The sequence below is a fragment of the Schistocerca serialis genome, chromosome 10, assembly GCF_023864345.2.
Source record: "Schistocerca serialis cubense isolate TAMUIC-IGC-003099 chromosome 10, iqSchSeri2.2, whole genome shotgun sequence".
In the NCBI taxonomy this organism is placed as follows: domain Eukaryota; kingdom Metazoa; phylum Arthropoda; class Insecta; order Orthoptera; family Acrididae; genus Schistocerca; species Schistocerca serialis.
The window spans coordinates 63,303,293-63,328,648 of NC_064647.1; the positions used below are offsets into that span (position 1 = coordinate 63,303,293).

The 25,356-nt window shown below is 43.3% G+C and overlaps 1 protein-coding gene across 1 annotated transcript in view; it reads left to right on the plus strand.

Moving 5' to 3' along the window:
- Window positions 1-2,417: 2,417 nt before the first annotated feature.
- The window catches only part of LOC126425261 (arylalkylamine N-acetyltransferase 1-like), a 70,058-nt gene continuing 47,119 nt past the window's right edge, over window positions 2,418-25,356 (plus strand). Inside the window, exon 1 of the mRNA XM_050088231.1 lies at window positions 2,418-2,550. The gene's annotated coding sequence lies outside the window, so the exon portion shown is untranslated. The remainder of the gene's footprint in view (window positions 2,551-25,356) is intronic.

A 25,356-nucleotide genomic window follows, 5' to 3' on the forward strand; every position in this document is an offset into this window, starting at 1 on the left:
AGGCTCCATCCCCACTGCAAGCCGCAGTGGTCCGCAACCCCACGACGACTACCGCAGTCCACTTCACCCCTCCGCCGCCCCACACCGAACCCAGGGTTATTGTGCGGTTCGGCCCCCGGTGGACCCCCCAGAGAACGCCTTACACCAGACGTTTGCGTGGTAGAGTACAGGTAGTGTACGCGTACGTGGAGAACTTGTTTGCGCAGCAATCGCCGACATAGTGTAGCTGAGGCAGAATAAGGGGAACCAGCCCGCATTCGCTGAGGCATAAACGACGACCTATAAGCTTAAGAAACTCATTTCAAATTCGAAGAAGAAAGACTACACATGGTGGTCGCGCACATCATCTAATAAATACAACAACAGATACATGAGAAATTAAGCATTTAGCAACTGTTAGAACCGTAAAATAAATAAATAAATAGGGGCTTGGATATAGACTGGACTTTTTTTAACAATTCTGTCAATGAAGCAAGTCAGTTTATTAATTTTTTTTTATAGTTATCAGTCTTCTGACTGGTCTGAAATGGCCTGACACGAATTTTTCTACTGTGCCAACCTGTCCATCTCAGAGTAGCACTTGCAATCTACGTCCTCAATTATTTACTGGATGTATTCCAGTCACTGTCTTCCTCTACAGTTTTCAGCCTCCAGAGCTCCCTCTAGCAGTATGGGCAGTATGGAAGTTATTCCTCATGTCTTAACAGATATCCTATTATCCTCTCCCTTCTTGTGTCAGTGTTTTCCCTATATGCCTTTCCTCTTCAATCCCGTGCACAATCTCCTCATTCCTTCCTTTATCACTCCACTTAATTTTCAACATTCATCTGTAGCATCACATCTCAAATGCTCCGATTTTCTTATGTTCCGGTTTTTCCACAGTCCATGTTTCATTACCACGTAATGCTGCGCTCCAAACGCACAGTCTCAGAAATTTCTTTCTCAGGTTACGGCCTGTGTTTGATATTAGTAGACTTCTCCTGGACAGGAACGCCATTTTTGCCAGTGCTAGTCTGCCTTTGATTTTCTCCTTACTAAGTAACTGAACTCCTTAACTTCGTCTACTTCGTGACCATCTATCGTGATCTGCTGAATGGAACGAACAGGCTAATGAGTACAGATCATGGGTTGAGAGTAAATCGAAGGAAGACGAAAGTAATGAAAACTAGCAGAAATGAAAACAGCGAGACACTTTCTGCCAGTTTTCATTACTTTCGTCTTTCTTCGATTTACTCTCAACCCATGTTCTATTAGATTGTTCGTTCCATTCAGCAGATTCTGTAATTCTTCACTTCCACTGAATACAGTGATGTCATCAGCGAATCTTACCATTTATATCCTTTCACCTCGACTTTTAATTCCACACTAGAGTCTTTTTTTTAATTTCCGTCATTGCTTCTTCGATGTATAGACTGAACAGCAGGGGTCAAATACTACGTGCCTGTCTTACGCCCTTTTTACTCCGAGCGATTTGTTCTTGGTGTTTCACTCTTATTGCCTTTTCGCTTTTGTACATATTGTATATTATACGTCTCCTCAGAATTTCGAACATGTTGCACCATTTTACACTGCCGAACGCCTTTTCCAGGTCGACGAATCCTATGAATGTGTCTTGAATTTTCTTTAGTTTTGCTTACGTTATCAACTGCAAAATCAGAATTGGCTCTCTGTCGCCTATACATTTTCTAAAGCCAAACTGATGGTCATCTAACACATCCTCAATTTTCTTTTCCATTCTTCTGTATATTATTCCTGTCAGCAACTTCAACGTATGAGCTGTTGAGCTGATTGTGCGATAATTCTCGCACTTGTCAGCTCTTAATGTCCATTAAATGTCGATATTTCGGCTTTTAGAGTTTATTTCCGATAAGTTTCGGAAAGAAAGCCTAAAAACATAAATACGGAAGGTCGACAGACTTTCATTCAATCTATATGCCAGACGAAACCATTATGGAGTGATTTAAAAAAAAATATATATGAAAATGTGCTTCATTTCTCTCATCTTTATTGGTATACTCCTAGCACGACGTGTCCCACAAACGTTTGCCGTCTTTAAATTTCTCTGAAACTCTGTCCTTAAAGTTTCTTCCGCCTCGCACATTGTCCTCTACATCAGAACAGCATTTAACCCCGTACACAGTGACATAGGAGGAACTTTTGTCGGGTGCTTGGCACGGCATTGCTGCACACGACACTATGTATTGGGTGGACTGATGGGTAGAGGGGAGGGTAGGATTTCGGCTGTCGGGTGGTTCTACCCGTCCGACATTCCGATAAGGAAAGTTCGATGGTCGGTCGGTCAAAACGCCTACACACGTCAAGCTTCTCGGTCCGGTCGGTCCGTTGGTATGTGTGCGTGTATGTGTAGAGCCCTTAAAAGCGACGTCGAAGGTCGAACAGGGCAGTCACGTGGAAGAGGTCGCTGAACTGTGAGAGGGTCATTACCGCGCGCGCCCCTGTCAGGCGGCTTAGCCGTGCGCGCAGCACACAGCCGAGGCGACCGCAGCAGCTCCGTGCTGCCTCTCTCGTCCGCCGCGTCGTACGACATCGGTGAGTACCCATCTCAAGCGCCTACAAGCTTGACAAGCGCCAAGCCTTTTGTTCTTGCATGCTGCACCGTCCGTGGGCTAATTCTGTGCAAACAAATGTAGGAGTCTTGTAGGTGATTAAAGGGGCCTCCACGCCTGCAGTTTAACTGTGCAGCTATCCATACTCGTAGAAATCTGTACACTTATCCGAAACAGTGTGCGTGCTTGGATTGGAATTGTGGTGTCACCGCCAGACACCACACTTGCTAGGTGGTAGCTTAAATCGGCCGCGGTCCATTTAGTACATGTCGGACCCGCGTGTCGCCACTGTGTAATCGCAGACCTAGCGCCACCACCAAGGCAGGTCTCGTGATACGAGAGAGCACTCGCCCCAGTTGTACGAGAACCTAGCTACCGACCAGATGTACGAAGCCTTTCTCTCTCATTAGCCGAGAGACAGAATAGCCATCAGCTAAGTTAATGGCTACGAACTAGCAAGGCGCCATTAGCCATACAGTGATTGTACTTAAAGTTTCCTGTGTATCGTCAAGATCGATGTACCACAATGATATTAAAGATAAGTATTAATCCTGCTCCGTACTTTTCTTCCTAACATTAATTACGTATCCTGTTCCAGTACATCACGCCCGTCTGCGTTAGTCTAGCTTGCCTTTTCAGCCATCTCAACTTCACGGTGTCGGCCCAGCTACCGACACAACAGGAATAACAAAGTGGTTCACAGACGGCGAAAGGACCGATTTTACTCGGTTAGCCTTTATTCGCACACCCAATAAGACCGCGAGGGAAACAGCGGTACAATGCGGTACCGAACTGTTTCGTACGAATTCCGTCATGTGCAGTACTGAAGTCGCTTTGCGGGATCGTAATAGCTTGAACACTTCGCTGCTAGCTTTCGCTATTAGCTACAGATATTCTTTTGAGTATTATGAAAAAACACAACACAAAAAAAAGTGCATGACGCAAACGGATCAAAACAACGTTCCGCTGCAGAGTGAAAATTTCATTCTGGAAACATCCAGGTTGTGGTGAAGCCATTTCTCCGCAATATCCTTTCTTCCAGGAGTGCTAGTTCTACAAGGTATGCAGGAGAGCTTCTGCGGAGTTTGGAAGGTAGGAGACGAGGTACTGGCTGAATTGAAGCTATGAGGACGATTCGTGAGTCGTGCTTGGGTAGCTCAGTTGGTTGCCCGCGAAAGGCAAAGGTCCCGAGTTCGAGTCTCGGTCCGGCACACAGCTTTAATCTGCCAGGAAGTTTCAACGTTCTGTTGTCGGTGCCCGTTGCGGCAGACCGTTTGTAGACCACCAGCTGCCATTCTCTTTATTATACTTGTCCGCATTGGGCTCTGTTCCTCTGCACTCTTCGCGACTTCCGTGCAATCTTCATGACCCTAATGTGACAATGAGTGACGAAAATGCCTCACTGTGTAGTTGCAGCTGCGTAGCTTCATTAATTTGTTCCGCAAATCGGGTAGCAGGTTCTTTATTTTTACACTACGCGTCACGTCAAGCTTTTAAACATATTACGCACCCGCTCTTTCGTTTTCTGAGGTTGGCTGGAGCTGCATATTCTATATCCCACAATTCAGAAAGATTCCGGTAGCCTTCAGTACAGTGTAAAAGTGCACCTTCGATCATGGAGGCGTTCTGCATCACGGACAGAGTTATTCTGAAATTCCACCTAAACTAAACACACACACACACACACACACACACACACACATGCCTCTTTAACGTTGGAATGTTCATTTCGTTTCAACTACGTTGTGCTGACAGACTGACGAGTACAACTTGGCCCTTTACTATTTTTTTAAAAAAAGTGTGCAAGGGAAGCAATATAGAGGGTGGTCCATTGATCTTGACCGGGCCAAATATCTCACGAAATAAGCGTCAAACGAAAAAATTACGAAGTACGAAACTTGTCTAGCTTGAAGGGGGAAACCAGATGGCTCTATGGTTGGCCCGCTACGTGGCGCTGCCATAGGTCAAACAGATATCAATTGCGTTTTTTTAAATAGGAACCCCCATTTTTATTACATATTCGTGTAGTACGTAAAGGAATATGAATGTTTTAGTTGGACCACTTTTTTCGCTTTGTGATAGATGGCGCTGTAATAGTCACAAACATATGGCTCACAATTTTAGACGATCAATTGGTAACAGATAGGTTTTTTAAATTAAAATACAGAATGTAGGTACATTTGAACTTTTTATTTCAGTTTTTCCAATGTGATACGTGTAAAAATGGTTCCAATGGCTCTAAGCACAATGGGACTTAACATCTGAGGTCATCAGTCCCCTAGAACTTAGAACCACTTAAACCTAACTAACCTAAGGACATCACACACATCCATTCCCGAGGCAGGATTCGAACCTGCTACCGTAGCAGTCGCGCGGTTCCGGGCTGAAGCGCCTAGAACCGCTCGGCCACATTGGCCGGCTGATACATGTACCTTTGTGAACTTATCATTTCTGAGAACGCATGCTGTTACAGCGTGATTACCTGTAAATACCACATTCATGCAATAAATGCTCAAAATGATGTCCGTCAACCTCAATGCATTTGGCAATACGTGTAACGACATTCCTCTCAACAGCGAGTAGTTCGCTTTCCGTAATGTTCGCACATGTATTGACAATGCGCTGACGCATGTTGTCAGGCGTTGTCGGTGGATCGCGATAGCAAATATCCTTCAACTTTCCCCACAGAAAGAAATTCGGGGACGTCAGATCCGGTGAACGTGCGGGCCATGGTTATGGTGCTTCGACGACCAATCCACCTGTCATGAAATATGCTATTCAATAGCGCTTCAACCGCACGCGAGCTATGTGCCGGACATCCATCATGTTGGAAGTACATCGCCATTCTGTCATGCAGTGAAACATCTTGTAGTAACATCGGTAGAACATTACGTAGGAAATCAGCAAACATCGCACCATTTAGATTGCGATCGATAAAATGGGAGCCAACTATGCTTCCTCCCACAATGCCGCACCATACATTAACCCACCAAGGTCGCTGATGTTCCACTTGTCGCAGCCATCGTGGATTTTCCGTTGCCCAATATGCCGGTTTACGTTACCGCTGTTGGTGAATGACGCTTCGTCGCTAAATAGAACGCGTGCAAAAAATCTGTCATCGTTATTTCTCTTGTGCCCAGTGGCAGAACTGTATACGACGTTCATAGTCGTCGTCATGCAATTCTTGGTGCATAGAAATATGGTACGAGTGCAATCGGTGTTGATGTAGCATTCTCCACACCGACATTTTTGTTTCTCGCGCAATTTGTCTGCTACTGATGTCGGATTAGCCGCGACAGCAGCTAAAACATCATCATTTGTTGCAGGTCGTGGTTGACGTTTCACATGTGGCTGAGCACTTCCCGTTTCCTTAAATGACGTAACTATCCGGCGAACGGTCCGGAAACTCGGATGATGTCGTCCAGGATACCGAGCAGCATACATAGCACACACCCGTTGGGCATTTTGATCACAATATACGTACATCAACACGATATCGACCTTTTCCCGCAATTGGTAAATGGTTCATTTTAACACGAGTTATGTATCACGAAGCAAATACAGTCCGCACTGGCGGAATGTTACGTGATACCACGTAGTTATACGTTTGTGACAATTACAGCGCCATCTATCACAAAGCGAAAGAAGTGGTCCAACTAAAACATTCATATTTCTTTAGGTACTACACGAATATGTAATAAAAAATGGGGGTTCCTATTTAAGAAAACCCAGTTGATATCCGTTTGACCTACGGCAGCGCCATCTATCGAGCCAACCATGGCGCCATCTGGTTTCCCCCTTGCAGCTTGACGAGTTTCGTTCTTTGTAGTTTTTTCGTTTGATGCTTATTTCCTGAGATATTTGGCCCGGTCACTATTAATGGACCACCATGTATAGCACAACGCACAGGAGAATACAATAAACATGTCCTTAAAACTTTCTCGCCACTTTCCAACTTCATATAAAACCAGCCCTTAGAAAATGATCTGCCGATGATGAAAAAATGCATCTCTATACTCTAGTTCAGTCGTCCCTCTTTCACAATCTCTTGTTCGAAATTTAGCTTGCATTTTCTGGCCACTAACCAATACTAGTGAAAACTTTCAAATCAGTCTGCTTTGAGATTGATTTTCTGCGAAGATGTTGGAGGACATTCAGGCAAAGCTTCTCTGCTTTCACTGTAGAGAGGAAACAACTTAAGGTTTCTGGATTACATGAACACGCAAATTCTAATGAACCTACAGACCCGGTGCTACCTGCAGTTTTTCATAATAGTTTAGCAAAATGTCCCTGTTTTATTTTTCATATTTTGCTGCACTGAGGACCAGAGGCTTGGGTTGTTTGGGGGAGGAGACCAGACAGCGAGATCATCGGTCTCATCGGATTAGGAAAGGACGGGGAACGAAGTCGGCCGTACCCTTAAAAGGAACCATCGCAGCATTTGCCTGGAGCGATTGAGGGAAATCAGATTTCATTCTTAATTCATTATTGATAAGTCCTAAAAAATATTAAATAACTGTAAAAATGGATATAAATTAATAAACACTAATAGCTGGCTAATTTGGAAACTTCATAGTCGATGTAGTATCACTAAATGCAACAAGATAATGCAGGCTACAATCGCTCACGTTACCTACGTAAAAGTCACGTCAGGAACGAGAAACAGAACAGGACTTGCAGAATACGCTGAGGTGAGAAGTCGTGGGATAGCAATATACACATACGCAGACGGTGGTAATATCTTTTACACAAGGTATAAAAGGGCGGTGAATTGGTGTAACTGTCATTTATACTCAGGTGATTCAGTTGAAAAAGTTTCCGAAGTGATTACGCCCACGCGACGGGAATTAATAGACTCTGAACACGGAATCGTAGCTGGAGCTACACACATGGAACATTCCATTCCAAAAATCGTTAGGGGATTCAAATTTCCGAGATACACAGAGTCAAGAGTGTGCCGAGAACAACAAATTTCAGGTATTACCTGTCAGCACGGGAAACTCAGTCACCGACGGTATTCACTTAAAGACCGAGAGCGGCGGTGTTTGCGTAGAGCTGTCAGTGCTAACAGACCAGCAGCGCTCCGTGAAACAGCCCCGGAAATCAATGTGAGACGTACGCCGAGCGTATCCGTTACAACAGTGCGACGAAATGGGCAATGGCAGCACATGACTGACGCCTTTGCTAACAGCACGAAATCGACTGCAGTGACTATACGAGTTGGACCCTATACGACTGAGCCGGCCGCAGTGGCCGAGCGGTTCTAGGCGCTTCAATCCGGAACCGTACTGCTGCTGCGGTCTCAGGTTCGAATCCTGCCTCGGGCATGGATGTGTGTGATGTCCGTAGGTTAGTTAGGTTTCAGTAGTTCTAAGTTCTAGGGGACTGATGACCTCAGAAGTTAAGTCGCATAGTGCTCAGAGCCATTTGAACCGTTTCATAGTAAATTGTCAATAAGGCACTGTGCTAGATGGTACTGGTTCCATGATGGTGTGGCAGTGTTTACATGGAATACACTGGGTCCTCTGGTCCAGTTGAACCGATCATTGACTGGAAATGGTTATTTTGGGCTACTTCGTGACAATTTTCCACAGCTATAGAAGCACCATGGATCAATATTTTTAGAGGGGACGTACTACGACTTGAGTCCATGCCACGTAGATTGGTGCACTACCCTGGGGAGGAGCAGCTCCGACGTGATATTAGGAGATATCCCATGACTTTTACCGAGCGAGGTGGCGCAGTGGTAGCATACTGGACTCGCATTCGGGAGGACGACGGTTCAATCCCGCGTCCGGCCATCCTGATTTCGGTTTTCCGTGATTTCCCTAAATCGCTCCAGGCAAATGCTGGGATGGTTCCTTCCCCATCCTTCCGTAATCCGATGAGACCGATGACCTCGCAGTTTGGACTCTTCCCCCAAAACAATCCAATCCCATGACTTTTATCGCTTCAGTGGAAGTCCGATAACTGGCAAGAAATCAGTGTTCAGAGGAGCACTGTGTGGGTATTCACGTTAAGGCAGATTATTTCTTCCCATAATTTATTTTTCCGGCACACTCTAAGTTTCAATCTTCTTTCCTCACTTGACAGACATTGCAGTGGAGAAATACAAAAGACTCATATTAGCGGATGATCAAAAAGTCAGTATAAATTTGAAAACTGAATAAATCACGGAATAATGTAGATACAGAGGTAAAAATTGAAACACATGTTTGGAATGACATGGGGTTTTATTAGAACCAAAAAAATACAAATGTTCAAAAAATGTCCTATATATGGCGCTTCATCTGATCAGAATAGCAATAATCAGCATAACGAAGTAAGACAAAGCAAAGGTGATGTACTTTACAGGAAATGCTCAATATGTCTGTGGTGTCACCGCCAGACACCACACTTGCTAGGTGGTAGCCTTTAAATCGGCCGCGGTCCGTTAGTATACGTCGGACCCGCGTGTCGCCACTGTCAGTGGTTGCAGACCGAGCGCCGTCACACGGCAGGTCTAGAGAGACGTCCTAGCACTCGCCCCAGTTGTACAGCCGACTTTGCTAGCGAGGGTTCACTGACAAATTACGCTCTCATTTGCCGAGACGATAGTTAGCATAGCCTTCAGCTACGTCATTTGCTACGACCTAGCAAGGTGCCATTATCATTTGCTATTTATCTTGTGATACATGTACCGTCAGACCGATGTTCACCAATTATGAATTAAAGTTAAGTATTCCAGCAGTTACTTACGTTCTTTGCTACTATAAATTCCCTTACCTGTTCCAGACCTCACGCCAGCCTGCGTGAGCTTAAACGCGTGCCGTTCGGCTTCCTCTCCTAGTGACTTGGCTGTCTTGCCAAGTCACAACAATGTCCACCATCATTCCTCAACAATAGCTGTAGTCGAGGAATAATGTTGTGAAAAGCACTGTAAAGCATGTCCGGAGTTATGGTGAGGCATTGGCGTCGGATGTTGTCTTTCAGCATCCCTAGAGATTTTGGGCGATCACAACACACTTGTGACTTCAGGTAACCCCAAAGCCAATAATCGCACGGACTGAGCTCTGGGGACCTGGGAGGCCAAGCATGACGAAAGTGGCGGCTGAGCACAAGATCGTCACCAAACGACGCGCGCAAGAGAGCTTTCACGTGTCTAGCAACACTTTTTTTTTGTTCTAATAAAACCCCATGTTATTCCAAGCGTGTGTGTCAATTTTTACGTCTCTATCTACATTATTCCGTGCTTTATTAAGCTTTCAAATTTATACTGACTTTTTGATCACCCGGTCTATCTATTATTACGAAGAGTGGAGTAGGTGCGCAAATTATTCTTCATGGTCCTTCAGTGTTCTGTGGATGCGTACTGAGTTTTACACTTAGTAATGCTGATGCTAGTGCGCACGGTAATATTTGGGTTACTGTGGCTCTAGTTCGTGGAGGTGAAGTGGAGACTATATTAGGGCTGGAGACTTTTAACAGCCGAGAAGTTATTGCTTATCGTACGTTTCACATATGTGAAGTGTATAACAGAGACCGTGGTTCATCTTACTATATGTCTACAATGCCGTTGGTTTTTAGGACAAGGAATCGTCGTAAAATAAACGAATCAGAGTCTATGTCCGTATGAGTTAAAGGTGCACTGAATTGTGCCAAGATTAAAATTGTTGGTGTTGTGACACATTACTATAGAAACTGAAATAAAGTTCCTGTACTTTACTTTAAACAGCCGAGAAGTTGAAACTTCCTGGCAGATTAAAACTGTGTGCCGGACCAAGACTCGAACTCGGGACCTTTGCCTTTCGCTGGCAAGTGCTCTACCAACTGAGCTACCCAAGCACGACTCACGCCTCGTCCTCACAGCTTTACTTCTGCCAGTACCTCGTCTCCTACCTTCCAAACTGCGCAGAAGCTCTCCTGCATACCTTGCAGAACTAACACTCCTGAATGAAAGGATATTGCGGAGAAATGGCTTAGCCACAACCTAGAGGATGTTTCTAGAATGAAATGTTCACTATACAGCGGAGTGTGAGCTGGAGAGCTTTTGTAAAGTTTGGAAGGTAGGAGACGAGGTACTGGCAGAAGTAAAGCTGTGAGGACGAGGCGTGAGTCGTGCTTGGGTAGCTCAGCTGGTAGAGCACTTGCCCGCGAAAGGCAAAGGTCCTGAGTTCGAGTCTTGGTCCGGCACACAGTTTTAATTTGCCAGGAAGTTTCATATCAGCGTACACTCCGCGGTAGAGTGAAAATTTCATTCCAGCCGAGAAGTTATTGTTTATCGTACGTCTCAGATATGTGAAGTGTATAACATAGATCGTGGTTCATTTTACTATATGTCTACAATGCCGTTGATTTTTACTACAAGGAATGCCAAAAATAATAAATTATAAACAAAAAACTTGCTTGGGTTAACTAAGACACCTCTCGGGTGCGCAAGGCTTAAGATCAACCCCAGTAACTACTGCCTGAAAGCGTTCATTAACAATTCTGTCAACAGCTGCAATTTTGACGTTGGCCTCTCAGTATATATATATATATATATATATATATATATATATATATATATATATATATATATATATATATATATATTCTTTGGTGCCGTTTCTTGTCAACAATATCAGCTTATTCCCAAGAATTAGCAGCTTTCACTGAGTTAATACTAGACAAAATTCCAATCTGCATTTGGATCACACGTCCATGACTCTTGTGCACGAAGGTGTGCAGTATACTGCTGCATCCATCTTCAGTAAGCTACCATAGGAATTCAAAAACCTTAGCTGTAATACGCTATCTTTGAAATCCACACTGAAGAGTTTCCTCATGGGTCACCCTTTCTATTCTGCCGAGGAGTTCCTTACAAAAATTAAGCAGATTCCTGTGTTATATTCTTGACTGCATTCATTTAAACGTATGGCTTGTCTTTCTTTGGGTTCATAAACATTTTATTCTATCTGTTATTACCTTTATGTTGTAATTTTATATACCGACACGTTCCATGACCTTGGACATTTGCTTCTCAATTTGGTCCTACGGAACTAGACGTGTAAAATAAAAAAAAAAATATTTTAGGCAACTAGTTTTCAAACCTGGCCTACTGAGGCTACGAAAAGCAGTATATATTTTTCAGTGAACGGTTATTACAACAAAAAGTTCAAATATGACAGATATTATATGAGTACAAATATACCTGTACTGACAGAGCCTGATCTTAATAGTAAACATCTAAGTGGCAACACGTACCTTATAAATGATAGCAGAATGAATGCCACAATCCATACGTGCCTCTTACAAAGTCAAAACCAAACAGAAAATCAACACAACTTACAGCAGCAGGAAACTCTCGATGGCGACAGCTAGCGTCGCGCCTCACGTAAAAGCGAACGTCCACAACAAATGGGCGTGTCGTGTTTTAGATGTGGATGCGTCTAAACCTGACATTGATACAGTGACCGACAACAACAAATGTTCAAGTATTACAAGAGTACAAATATTAGTGTCGCGTATACCCGTTACATATTTGAACATACGACAAGCGTTTCAGGTTCATGCGCGCGTCCACGGCTAATAGGAGGCATCGTAGCGCCTTTATTAACCAGTCACATTTAATATAAAAAACAGTGACACAAAACACATTTCTTCCTCCATTACGAATTTCGCGTTATACATACAGGTGATTTTCTTGCAAAAATCTACGTGTATAAATAGTTTACATACATAAAACATTTAAAAACAATACATATCGCTTAGCCTAAAAGTTTTGAAAAGAACGTAGTTACATAGTCCTACTAAAACAGAATCTTATGGATTTTATATTTATAAAGTGGTTCAAATGGCTGTAAGCACTATGGGTGCGGACTGAAGCGCCTAGAACCGCTCGGTCACGGCGGTCGGCTTTTTATGTTTATAGAAAATAATAGTGGCCCTATCACATTTCCTTGGGGAAATCATAACGATACCCTTGTCTCTGATGGACACTCGCCCTCGAAGATAATATACTGGGGTTTTCTACATACATACCTTTTTATAATAGTCTTACTTTTTTTGCGCTCCTGAAAACTTTGCTCCAGGACAGCCGCCCCATGGTAAACCACTGTTCTGCGTGACAGATTTCACAGTACTGTTTTCGTCTGCTCCTGTGTTGTCAACAATCTGGATTCTCAACGTCGAAGCTTGCGATTTGCTTAACACTTGATCTGGCTAATAGGGTCAGCTATAAGATTTTTCCTCTTGTCCGGACGACATGTTGATACAATTCTTAGTGTAATAATTACTCAGAAAATTACTCAAACACTAATACCAAATCGACAAAAGCGGATAATTCCAAGTTAAATCGCTTCTCGTTCAGACGCCACGTAACGGCCACGGTAACGGTGCAAAACGACGTCGTGTCGACGTGAGTCTGGCAGCTTCGCGCAGTGGAGGGAGGTGTGTGTGACTTGGGGATCTTATGGGCGCCCAACGGCGAGGTTACCAGCACCCTGAGAATGCTTAACGAATGTGGATAAGAACGAAAACTGCCGTACACGCATGCACACTGAAATGACCACAAAATTACTCTATCGCACAGGCACTCCCACTAAAACCAATAAGGAGGCTAAGATAGCTAATCAAGAAATTGAAACAGAGGGAAAACAAAACACAAAAGAGCTAAAAGGACAGCACAGGGAAATGTGACTGGCTGCCCACTTACAAAAAACTTGGGTGAGCCAGCCACCGCGATGACACATTAAAAACATCTCCCCAAAATCTTGTTAAAAACGTGGGACAATTCACGAAACTTTAAAACACGAACCACATTCGTTTGATCATTGCGTAAAATAGACTGCAGATCCGCCGGCAAATCCGTTGCAGTCCGCTAGTCAGCAAATAAAATGCAGTCCAATAAAATGTGGTGCACCGGATCTGCACGCCACAACACCACACATCGGAGGGTCCTCTCACCGGAGTAAAAATCCATGCGTCATAGGCCTGTGGCCGATGCGAAGACGAGTGAGGAGGACCTCGTTCCGTCGACGTGGCTGGAAGGAATTACGCCACGGCCGAGTTGTGGCCTTGACGACACGATGTACCCAGCGACACAGGACTTTATACCGCAAAAGCGAGGTGACGGCATGCAGTGGGACATCGCACTGAAAGACCCGGCGGTCACGACACGCCTCCATGGCTGCTCGATCAGCCCTTTCAAAAATGGTTCAAATGGCTCTGAGCACTATGGGACTTAACTTCTGAGGTCATCAGTCCCCTAGAACTTACAACTACTTAAACCTAACTAAACTAAGGACATCACACACATCCATGCCCGAGGCAGGATTCGAACCTGCGACCGTATCTGTAGCGCGGCTCCAGACTGTAGCGCCTAGAACCGCTCGGCCACTCCGGCTGGCGATCAGCCCTTTCATTCCCCAGAATTCCCGCGCGCCCTGTCACATAGCAGAAAGACATCTCCTTCCTCAGTCGCTGTAGTTGGAGGAGGGTGTCCTGGATAGTCTGGCTTACTTTATCTGCTGGGCACAAGCGCTGGGGAGAAAAAGGGCGCTCAAAGAGTCTGAACAGACGAGAAATCTAACGCTGGGAGAATGTGTCATCTGCTCCAGTGCCCCCAAGATTGCATATAATTCTGCGTCAAAGACGGTAAATTCGGGATGCAGTCTGACCTTGAGGACACTATCCGGGAAGACGATAGAGTAAACCTACATGAAAGCGCTTTGTTTTGGTGACATTCATGTCTCGTGTATTTTTATCCATTTTTTGCTGATGTACTCGTATTTTGTAAGCCTGAAAACTGTTTCCATTTCGTAACCTGTCTTTTCCAGGCCATTTTCCTGACTGGTTTCGGTTAAACTTTTGAACTAAGAAACTTTCACCGAAACGACAGACAGACTGTAAACACATCAAGGTGCGTGAGCACAGCACTGCCGTAGTGGGGTGAGCAATACGGGGAGCGCTCCCTCCGTTGCGAGTATAAGTCGTTAGTGTGTGTGGTCTTAAAATCTGTAAAGTTCCCCACGTTTGAAAGACTTTTTAATTATTTGCGTAAGCGTCAGTGTTCGTAAACACATTCAGCATTCACTGTATCTGCCACCAACCAATGGGTATTCTTTTTTATCCAATAGTATCACGTACGACTAAACGTGTTATGTCATCCTTCATGGATATAGCGAGCGAGGTCGATATATCCGTTTTGAGTCCACCCAAGAAGCGATCAAAGAAGAAATCATTAACACGTGGTTATTAATGTGTATGAAACGGAGCTCTTCTATCGAGAGCAGTCAGTGATTGACATTCTTTTGAAAACAGCTGCTTCCACAGGTGTTCGCCGTTCTTCATTGTATTGTGTTATATGAGTGCAAGACTAGACACTTTTTGAGGTCTCCCAAGAAAGTGCTGATGACTTCGTTAGAAATGCGATACGAAGGCACATGAGGCTTTTTTATATATATAACGAATTGCCAACAATTGACAAGGTGCTTGCTGCCGTGAAAGAAGATTCAAATTTGGGCAATTTTCGGGAAACAACATTCATAAATAATTGAAAAAATATATTTTAAATATATTCGGCGTAGACGCGATAGCTTGCTAACAGACAGGGATCGTATCGTTTTGTGCAGGTGGCGTTATCTAACGAACCATTAAATTGTTGAGAGAGAAGGCAGACCCATTTTCTATTTGAAACAGACATAGTTGAATCCAGGATATATCTGAAGTAACGTCTGGGTAGATAATGCCATAAAATCCTCTAAACAAGCGTTTCTGTCCACATTATCCACCGGAAACAATGACCCAACCGTTAAAGGTGACAGAAAAGCAGGTTTCGTCGAAGGCTGTAGATTTTCTAACCCAAGAAAATCATGAGGAAATGTACGCAGATGCGTTCGAGAAATGCTTAAAGGTGTCCTTCCTCGGTTTCAGAAAAACGCAGTTATTTTTCTTGATAACGCTCCGTACCATTCTCGTCGTAAAGAAAAAGCTCTTAATGCGGATTCCAAACAGCAAGATGTATCAGAATGATAAAATCTTAAAATATCGATTTTGAAGACAGTATGTCGAAGAAAGAACTACTAGAAATCGTTGAAGAAAACAGTGCCACACAACGAGTACGCAGCTGATGAAAGAGCCAACAATATAAGGAAAACTGTTCTTCCAATTCCTTCGTACTACTGCGAATTAAACGTCAATGAGTTGCTCTGGGCCACAGTCCAAGAGAGAGAGAGAGAGAGAGAGAGAGAGAGAGAGAGAGAACAAAAAAAAACAGTACATACAGAATGTCGGAAGTTAAAGTAATTAGAATAAGTAGTAAAAACAGTGACTGCAGAAAAGAGGAACAAATGTATCCTCTATGTGGTGGAAAAAAGTTGAGTCAAATCTGGAATTTAAACCTGAATGAAAATAGTTTGAGTTCGATAGAACGAAATTAGTTTCATCGTACATTTAACATCATTGCAAACTAGTATTGTTGTTAAAATGGCCTGTGTTTGCATCTGCTTTCCCGCCTGTTCGTGTTTTACGCTTTCTTTCATTACATTGTAGCCAAAGTTCACAACAAAGGGATTATAACGAGCAGATCATCTTTCAGTGTGACGTCTGCCAGGCGGTCACCTGCATAGCGTACACGAAATATTTTAGACACTCCTACTTTCACTGCAACGGGCGGTGGTCGTCCCAGCTCTCGGTGAATAGACCATAGTGTCCAGAATTTTGGGTGCCTGGTAGCAGCCCAGCACGTATTTAGCTTTTCCAGATGAGCTCTACTCTTCTGCTGTTCCTTTAAGAATTTGTATTTGTTTGTGCGCGGTTTCGTTGTTCTGAGATAGCACCAATGGGTCGTCTGCAAATCCGTTACCTTATGATATAACTGTCATATACTTGGCATCATGTAGCTGCAGTTCTGTATGTGCGCTCTGTTTTTGCCGATTCCACTCGACAATGGCCACTTGGCTGGGACTGCGGTAGTTAATTTTAAGAGTAAATAGATGTTAGTCAATGGCGACCCTGATATCTTTTTTAAAAGGTGTACAAAACTGTGAACTCTAGTTGTTGTTGTTGTTGTTGTTGTTGTTGTTGTGGTCTTCAGTCCTGACACTGGTTTGATGCAGCTCTCTATACTACTCTATCCTGTGCAAACTTCTTCATCTCCCAGTACCTACTGCAGCCTACATCCTTCTGAATCTGCTTAGTGTATTCATCTCTTGGTCTCCCTCTACGATTTTTACCCTCCACGCTGCCCTCCAATACTAAATTGGTGATCCCTCGATGACTCAGAACATGTCCTACCAACCGATCCCTTCTTCTTGTCAAGTTGTGCCACAAGCTCCTCTTCTCCCCAATTCTGTTCAATACCTCCTCATTAGTTATGTGATCTACCCATCTAATCTTCAGCATTCTTCTGTAGCACCACATTTCGAAAGCTTCTATTCTCTTCTTGTCTAAACTATTTATCGTCCACGTTTCACTTCCATACATGGCTACACTCCATACAAATACTTTCAGAAACGACTTCCTGACACTTAAATACACACTCGATGTTAACAAATTTTTCTTCTTCAGAAACGCTTTCCTTGCCATTGCCAGTCTACATTTTATATCCTCTCTACTTCGACCATCATCAGTTATTTTGCTCCCCAAATAGCAAAACTCCTTTACTACTTTAAGTGTCTCATTTCCTAATCTAATTCCCTCAGCCTCACCCGACTTAATTAGACTACATTCCATTATCCTAGTTTTGCTTTTGTTGATGTTCATCTTATACCCTCCTTTCAGGACACTGTCCATTCCGTTCAACTGCCCTTCCAAGTCCTTTGCTGTCTCTGACAGAATTACAATGTCATCGGCGAATCTCGAAGTTTTTATTTCTTTTCCATGGATTTTAATACCTACTCCGAACTTTTCTATTGTTTCCTTCGCTCAATATACAGATTCAATAACATCGGGGATAGGCTAGAACCCTGTCTCACTCCATTCCCAACCACTGCTTCCCTTTCATACCCCTCGACTCTTATAACTGCCATCTGCTTTCTGTACAAATTGTAAATAGCCTTTTGCTCCCTGTATTTTACCCCTGCCACCTTCAGAATTTGAAAGGGAGTATTCCAATCAACATTGTCAAAAGCTTTCTCTAAGTCTACAAATGCTAGAAACGTAGGTTTGCCTTTCCTTAATCTTTCTTCTAAGATAAGTCGTAGGGTCAGTATTGCCTCACGTGTTCCAGCATTTCTACGGAATCCAAACTGATCTTCCCCGAGGTCGGCTTCTATCAGTTTTTCCATTCGTCTGTAAAGTATTCGCGTTAGTATTTTGCAGCTGTGGCTTATTAAACTGATAGTCCGGTAATTTTCATATCTGTCAACACCTGCTTTCTTTGGGATTGGAATTATTATATTCTTCTTGAAGTCTGAGGGTATTTCGCCTGTCTCATACATCTTGCTCACCAGGTGGTAGAGTTTTGTCAGGACTGGCTCTCCCAAGGCTGTCAGTAGTTCTAATGGAATGTTGTCTAATCCGGGGGCCTTGTTTCGACTCAGGTCTTTCAGTGCTCTGTCAAACTCTTCACGCAGTATCGTATCTCCCATTTCATCTTCATCTACATCCTGTTTCATTTCCATAATATTGTCCTCAAGTACCTCGCCCTTGTATAGACCCTCTATACACTCCTTCCACCTTTCTCCTTACCCTTCTTTGCTTAGAACTGGGTTTCCATCTGAGCTCTTGATATTCATACAAGTCGTTCTCTTTTCTCCAAAGGTCTCTTTAATTTTCCTATACGCAGTATCTATCTTACCCCTAGTGAGATAAGCCTCTACATCCTTACATTTGTCCTCTAGCCATCCCTGCTTAGCCATTTTGCACTTCCTGTCAATCTCATATTTGAGACGTTTGCATTCCTTTTTGCCTGCTTCATTTACTGCATTTTTATATTTTCTCCTTTCATCAATTTAATTCAATATATCTTCTGTTACCCAGGGATTTCTACTAGCCCTCGTCTTTTTACCTACTTGTTCCTCTGCTGCCTTCACTACTTTATCCCTCAAAGCTACCCATTCTTCTTCTACTTTATTTCTTTCCCCCATTCCTGTCAACTGTTCCCTTATGCTGTCCCTGAAACTCTGTACAACCTCTGGTTTAGTCAGTTTATCCAGGTCCCATCTCCTTAAATTCCCACCTTTTTGCAGCTTCTTCAGTTTCAATCTGCAGTTCATAACCAATAGATTGTGGTCAGAATCCACATCTGCCCCTGGAAATGTCCTACAATTTAAAACCTGGTTCCTAAATCTCTGTCTTACCATTATATAATCTATCTGATACCTTGAATTCTAGTCACCCATGACTATTAAATTTTCGTCTCCCTTCACTATTTGAATATTTTCTTTTATCTCCTCATACATTTCATCAATTTCTTCGTCATCTGCAGAGCTAGTTGGCATATAAACTTGTACTACTGTAGTAGGCGTGGGCTTCGTGTCTATCTTCGCCACAATAATGCGTTCACTATGCTGTTTGTAGTAGCTTACCCGTACTGCTATTTTTTATTCATTATTAAACCTACTCCTGCATTACCCCTATTTGATTTTGTATTTATAAGCCTGTATTAACCTGACCAAAAGTCTTGTTCCTCCTGCCACCGAACTTCACTAATTCCCACTATATCTAACTTTAACCTATCCATTTCCCTTTTTAAATTTTCTAGCCTACCTGCCCGATTAAGGGATCTGACATTCCACGCTCCGATCCGTAGAACGCCAGTTTTCTTTCTCCTGATAACAACGTCCTCCTGAGTAGTCCCCGCCCGGAGATCCGAATGGGGGACTATTTTACCTCCGGAATATTTTACCCAAGAGGTCGCCATCATCATTTAATCATACAGTAAAGCTGCATGCCCTCGGGAAAAATTACGGCTGTAGTTTCCCCTTCCTTTCAGCCGTTCGCAGTACCAGAACAGTAAGGCTATTTTGGTTAGTGTTACAAGGCCAGATCAGTCAATCATCCAGACTGTTGCCCCTGCAACTACTGAAAAGGCTGCTGCCCCTCTTCAGGAACCACACGTTTGTCTGGCCTCTCAACAGATACCCCTCCGTTGTGGTTGCACCTACGGTACGGTAATAGCTGAAAATGCCCACTTCGCTTCGTCTTTATTTTCATTTGTTTTCTGAGAACATTCCAATTCACTTCAACATTCGAAAACACCAGAAAAATGAACCTCCAAAAAATCTAAAAAATGGTGCTTCAAGCTGAGAAATACTCTCGAATGCTCAAACGTTTATTAAATCCACTCAAGTATTCCACAAAAATCTAATTTCAGAAAGTTCTCTGTCACTAAGTCAGTAATCACTTTATGGAACACCCAGAACATTTCGAAAGATTAATAAATATTCGAGGACGTTAAAAATCTTTGGACTTTTATGAAACATTTTAGAACATTCAGAAACGTACAAGATCATTAAAGGAAATACAGTTCTCTCTGGGGTACTCTAGAACACTCTGGGCTAGTCTAGAAAAATCGAGAATATTTTAGAAAATTCGAAAACAAACGTTAATTCTAGAATATTGGTAAATGCACCAACATTGTAAATAAATCTCGAATTTTTTCCATTTAAATATACATTCCACGTCTACAGCTATGTGCCTACTCTGCAGTTCACACTTGAGTACTTGGCAGACGGTTCATTGAACCTTTTCACGTTATATCTCTGCAACTCCACTATTAAAGAGTGCATGGTAAAAATGAACACTTCAATCTGAAACGGGATCCGGAAGTGGTAAACTACTGAGACCAGAGTCAGCAGCAAAATTTAAAAAAATTATTTCAGTACCATACATTTACACTAAGCACACATTGCTAACCTGAACACTTTTATTAAAGTAATAAAATTACTGCACTGGAACACCCCCAAAGCCAAAAAATGAGAAAGGAGCCAGTAAGAAACGGTATGAAGGTATTATTTAAATGCGCCCAAAATCAGATTAGACCACTTAGCAGAAATTGTTTTAAAAATACGACTAAAGCAAAATAGTTTAATTTACAATCCGGGATTTAGCAGTGAAGAACACAAAAGGGTTCAGCCTGAATATTAGTTCAGAAGCTGATATTTACATTCGCCATTGGAAGCCTGAGGCAGTCCCCACTCATTCTGAACAGGTAGAATACAGTATAATCCAATTAGGTTTTGGAGCTTCTAACAACCCTACCACAACAAAGGTCAAAATTTTAATAACGAGTGTGGTGTTGCTCACGCTGCTAAATACTGCATTTTCGGGCAACATCAGTCATATTATGTGGCAGGTGTCATTAGAGCACAGTTAATACTAATTTCATGTAATAATGAAAAATTTAGGCACTCGTCTTTTTGTGTTTCCCACGCTGGTCTCGTCGTAAAATCATGGCTCAATCGTTGAAAATCTAGGTGGTTATGATTCCAAGCTCGGATGCAAAGAGGCCTAGGTTTTATCCTGCTATATTCAAAAGTTTTGTAGATGCGTTTCACAAACCATTCTTGGAGATTACACTTTTGTTGAAAACATCTTCCTCACAGTCACTGTTAAAGTTCACATTTTATAAGCTGACGACAATATTCGTCTTTCCAACATGTCCACGACTTGACATTCTCAAGGTCCGACTCTCTAACAACTCAACAACTTAACAACTAATCGCTTACGCGCCCAAAAATCAGAGTTACAAGTACGTCAAAGATCATAGTGACAAAAGAAAGAATACACATAAGAATAATATCATTGCAATATAAACATATCGATGTATCACAAATGAAATCAAATCTGAATGTTGTCTCGTAAATAGGTTAACTATTTTACAGAAACACAGTAGAATATTACTGGTATCGAGAGGTTCAGATGAGGTGCCGTAATGGTTACGTAATTCAAGTACCATTACAAGCTCTAAGAGAGGAAAACGACGACGTTAACATATTTACAATAGCGCCTTAAAATACACCCATAAATTTAAGCACCTTTCCTGACCCCTTTTCCTTTAATCATTTAAGAACGCAAATGTATTTACAAAACAGTACCAGTTCAGAGGATTAGGCAGCAAACCAGCCTAATGTAAGGTACCACCCAGACAGCGCGTATTTACTAGGAACACCTGTGGCACACACAAGCTGCCGCTACCAGTCCCTTTGGAAATTTTAGATAAAAGGAACAGTTGAATTCTGAGACAGTCGAACGTCTACGAGCACTATCAACATTCAATCATACCAAAATAAGTTCACTGATTTCGTCCTGCTCTAAGATGTAATACAGCAGATGAGAGTTCGCAATGGTCTCACAGCAAGTACAACTCAGTGAAGAACTTCTGTGGTGGAATTAGATGTAGCCTCCTCCATGGAAACGCTCCAAACCAACAAGTAAATGTGGCTGAGGAACTGACGAGTTCATATGTGGCCACCCACCACACAGCCACCTCCCAACAGGAAAACTCGCTGTTCTTACAAGGTAGAGTGGTAGAGTGTGCACAGAATAACGTGGTCGCTAGATACGCTCGTGGCAGGGCAAGTGTGTGGAGAGCAGTAGTGTTTGTGGTTGCGGCTGGAGCGTCAAAACGTGATGTAGGGGAAATGGCGAACACTGGAAGGCTTCCAAACTGAAGCCTACGCTCATACTTTTGTAAATATTAAGTGGAGCCCTTCCACATCGACACTGGAGGAAAAAAGTCGCAACGTTAAGAAGGAGTTGTGCGACATAAACGAAAGTTGGTAAGCATGTTACCACATCTGAAAGGTTATGTCAGTTCAAATTTAGCGCCAGTGGCATTATGGAAATGGAAATGAAGTCCCACGCTTCTTGACAGAGTGTAGGGGAGCGATGCAGGAGACACACACCGCCATACTAGGCAAGGTCCTAATGGAGGTGGTCTGTGCCGTTGCCTCCGACCGTAATGGGGATGAATGATGATGATGAAGACGACACAACAGCCAGTCATCTTGGGGCAGGTGAAAATGCCTGATCCCGCCGGGAATCGAAACCAGGAGCACATGCTCGGGAAGCGAGAACGCTACCGCAAGACCACGAGTTGCGGACTGTAATGGTACTTGAGTTACGTAACCATTACGGCATCTCACCTCAACCTCTCGATACCAGCAATATTCTACTGTGTTTCTGTAAAATAGTTAACGTATTCCTGTGACAACATTCAGATTTGATTTCATTAATGTAGAGGTACTTTGATACATCGATATGTTTATATTGCAATGATATTATTCTTATGTGTATTCTTTCTTTTGTCACAACGATCTTTGACGTACTTGTAACTCTGATTTTTGGGCGCGTAAGCGGTTATTAGAAAGTCAAGACTTGGTCTTCATGTTGAAACTACGCAAATTGTAGTCAGTTTATGAAATGTGAACTTTAACAGTGAGGAAGATATTTTCAAGTATGTTTTACATTGTGAAGTAATGGTGCAACAAAAGTAATAAAAAAGAAGTGTAACTTAAATTCGGAGTGCTGATTACTTTTTTACATCACCATTGTGCTAACTTGCGAAAGTTTAATCTTCAAGAATGGTTTATAAAACACATCTATAAAACTTTTGAATATCGCAGAATAACACCTAGGCCTCTTTGCATCCGAGCTTGGAATCAACACCACCTAGATTTTCGACGATTGAGCCATGAGTTCACAAAGAGATCAGCGTGGGAAACACGAAAAGATGAGTGCCTAGTTTATCCATTATTTCATGAAATGACTTTATGAACTGTGCTCTAATGACACCTGCCACATAATATAACTTTGTTGTTGCCCGAAAATGCAATATTTAGCAGCATGAGCAACACTACAATCATAATTAATTTTTGACCTGTGTTGTGGTGGGATTGTTAGAAGACCCAACCGCATAAGAGAGGCGCTAACAGCACCAGTGGGGGGATGCAAATCAGGTTTCCCTCAAATAAACGCTGTAACATACGTGATCGTTAGCTACCTTTGAAATTGGAAGTGTTGGGTTTATGTTAGTCAAGAATGCCTTTACGGCAACAAGGACGCCCTTATAAACATCTCACTGAGTTTGTACGAGATCGTGTAATGAGGCTACGAGAAGCTGAATTTTCCGCCTGTGATACTGCAGAGAAACTTGGCAGGAATGTAGCCACAGTACAAGATTGCTGGCAGCGATGATTACGGGAATGTACGGTCGCAAAAGACTGGGCTCTGGATGGCCACATGACACTACCGAGAGGCGAGAGGGAAGACTATAGTGTACGGCGTATGGCTCTGGCGCAGCGTGCTGCATATGCAGCAGCAATTTTGGCAGCAGTTGGCACCACAGTGACACAAGGAACTGTTATAAAGCGGTTACGTCAACGACAGTTTCGAGCCAGACTCCCTGGCTCAAATGGCTCTGAGCACTATGGGACTTAACATCTGAGGTCATCAGTCCCCTAGAACTTAGAACTACTTAAACCTAACTAACCTAAGGACATCACACACATCCATGCCCGAGGCAGGATTCGAACCTGCGACCGTAGCAGTCGCGCGGTTCCGGACTGAAGCGCCCACAGCGGCTCGGCCACCGCGGCCGGCCCAGACTCCCTGTACCGTGCATTCAACTCACCCAAAACGACAGCCATTTTCGATTTCAGTGGTGTTAATCGAGACCTCGTTGGAGGGCAGGCTGGAGGTCAGTTGCATTTTCTGATGAAAGCTGGTTCTGTCTCGGTGTCAGTGATGGCCGTGTGTCGTTTAGGAGGAGACCTGCTGAGTGACTGCAACCAATGTGTCTGCATGCTGGATGCGCTGGACCTACACGTGGAGTTACGGTGTGGGGCGCAATTACGTATGAGAGCAGGAACACTCTCCCCGGTTATTGCACGCACCCTGCCTGCAAATTTGTATGTCGGTCTGGTGATTCTACGTTTTTTGCCGCCATTCATGAACAGCATTCCAGGGGGTGTTTTCCAACAGTATAATGCTTGCCCACTTACCCAGCATGCCCTACAGTGTGTCGAGATGTTGCCTTGGCCTGCTCAATCACCAGATCTGTGTCCAGTCGAGCACATATAGGGCAACTGCAGCATCATCCACAAGCAGCATTAACACTTCCTGTACCGAACGAGCGCACCAAGCAAGGAACTGTATCCCCCACATTGACATTCAGCACCTGTACAACACAATGCATGCAGGTTTGCATGTTTGTATTCAACATTCTGGGCGCTACACCGGCTATTAGTGTACCAGCATGTCACATTTGCAATGGCTTATCTCGCAATTACATTAATCTCTGATCTTCCAACCTTAATCATTTACGTGTGTTACCTAGATAAATATATTTCCGAAATTTTGGTACTCTCTCTCTCTTTCTATGTATGTCTGTCTGTCTCTCTCTCTCTCTCTCTCCCTTTCTCTCTGTCTGTCTGTCTGTCTCTCTCTCTCTCTCCCCCTGCCTCTCTCTCTCCCCTTGTCTGTCTGTCTGTCTGTCTGTCTCTCTCTCTCTCTCTCTCTCTCTCTCTCTCTTTCTACATCTACATCTACATACGTACTCCGCAATCCACCATACGGTGCGTGGCGGAGGGTACCTCGTACTACAAGTAGCATCTTCTCTCCCTGTTCCACTCACAAACAGAACGAGGGAAAAATGACTGCCTATATGCCTCTGTACGAGCCCTAATCTCTCTTATCTTATCTTTGTGGTCTTTCTGCGAAATGTAAGTTGGCGGCGGTAAAATTGTACAGCAGTCAGCCTCAAATGCTGGTTCTCTTAATTTCCTCAATAGCGATTCACGAAAAGAACGCCTCCTTTCCTCCAGAGACTCCCACCAGAGTTCCTGAAGCATTTCCGTAACATTCACGTGATGATCAAACCTAC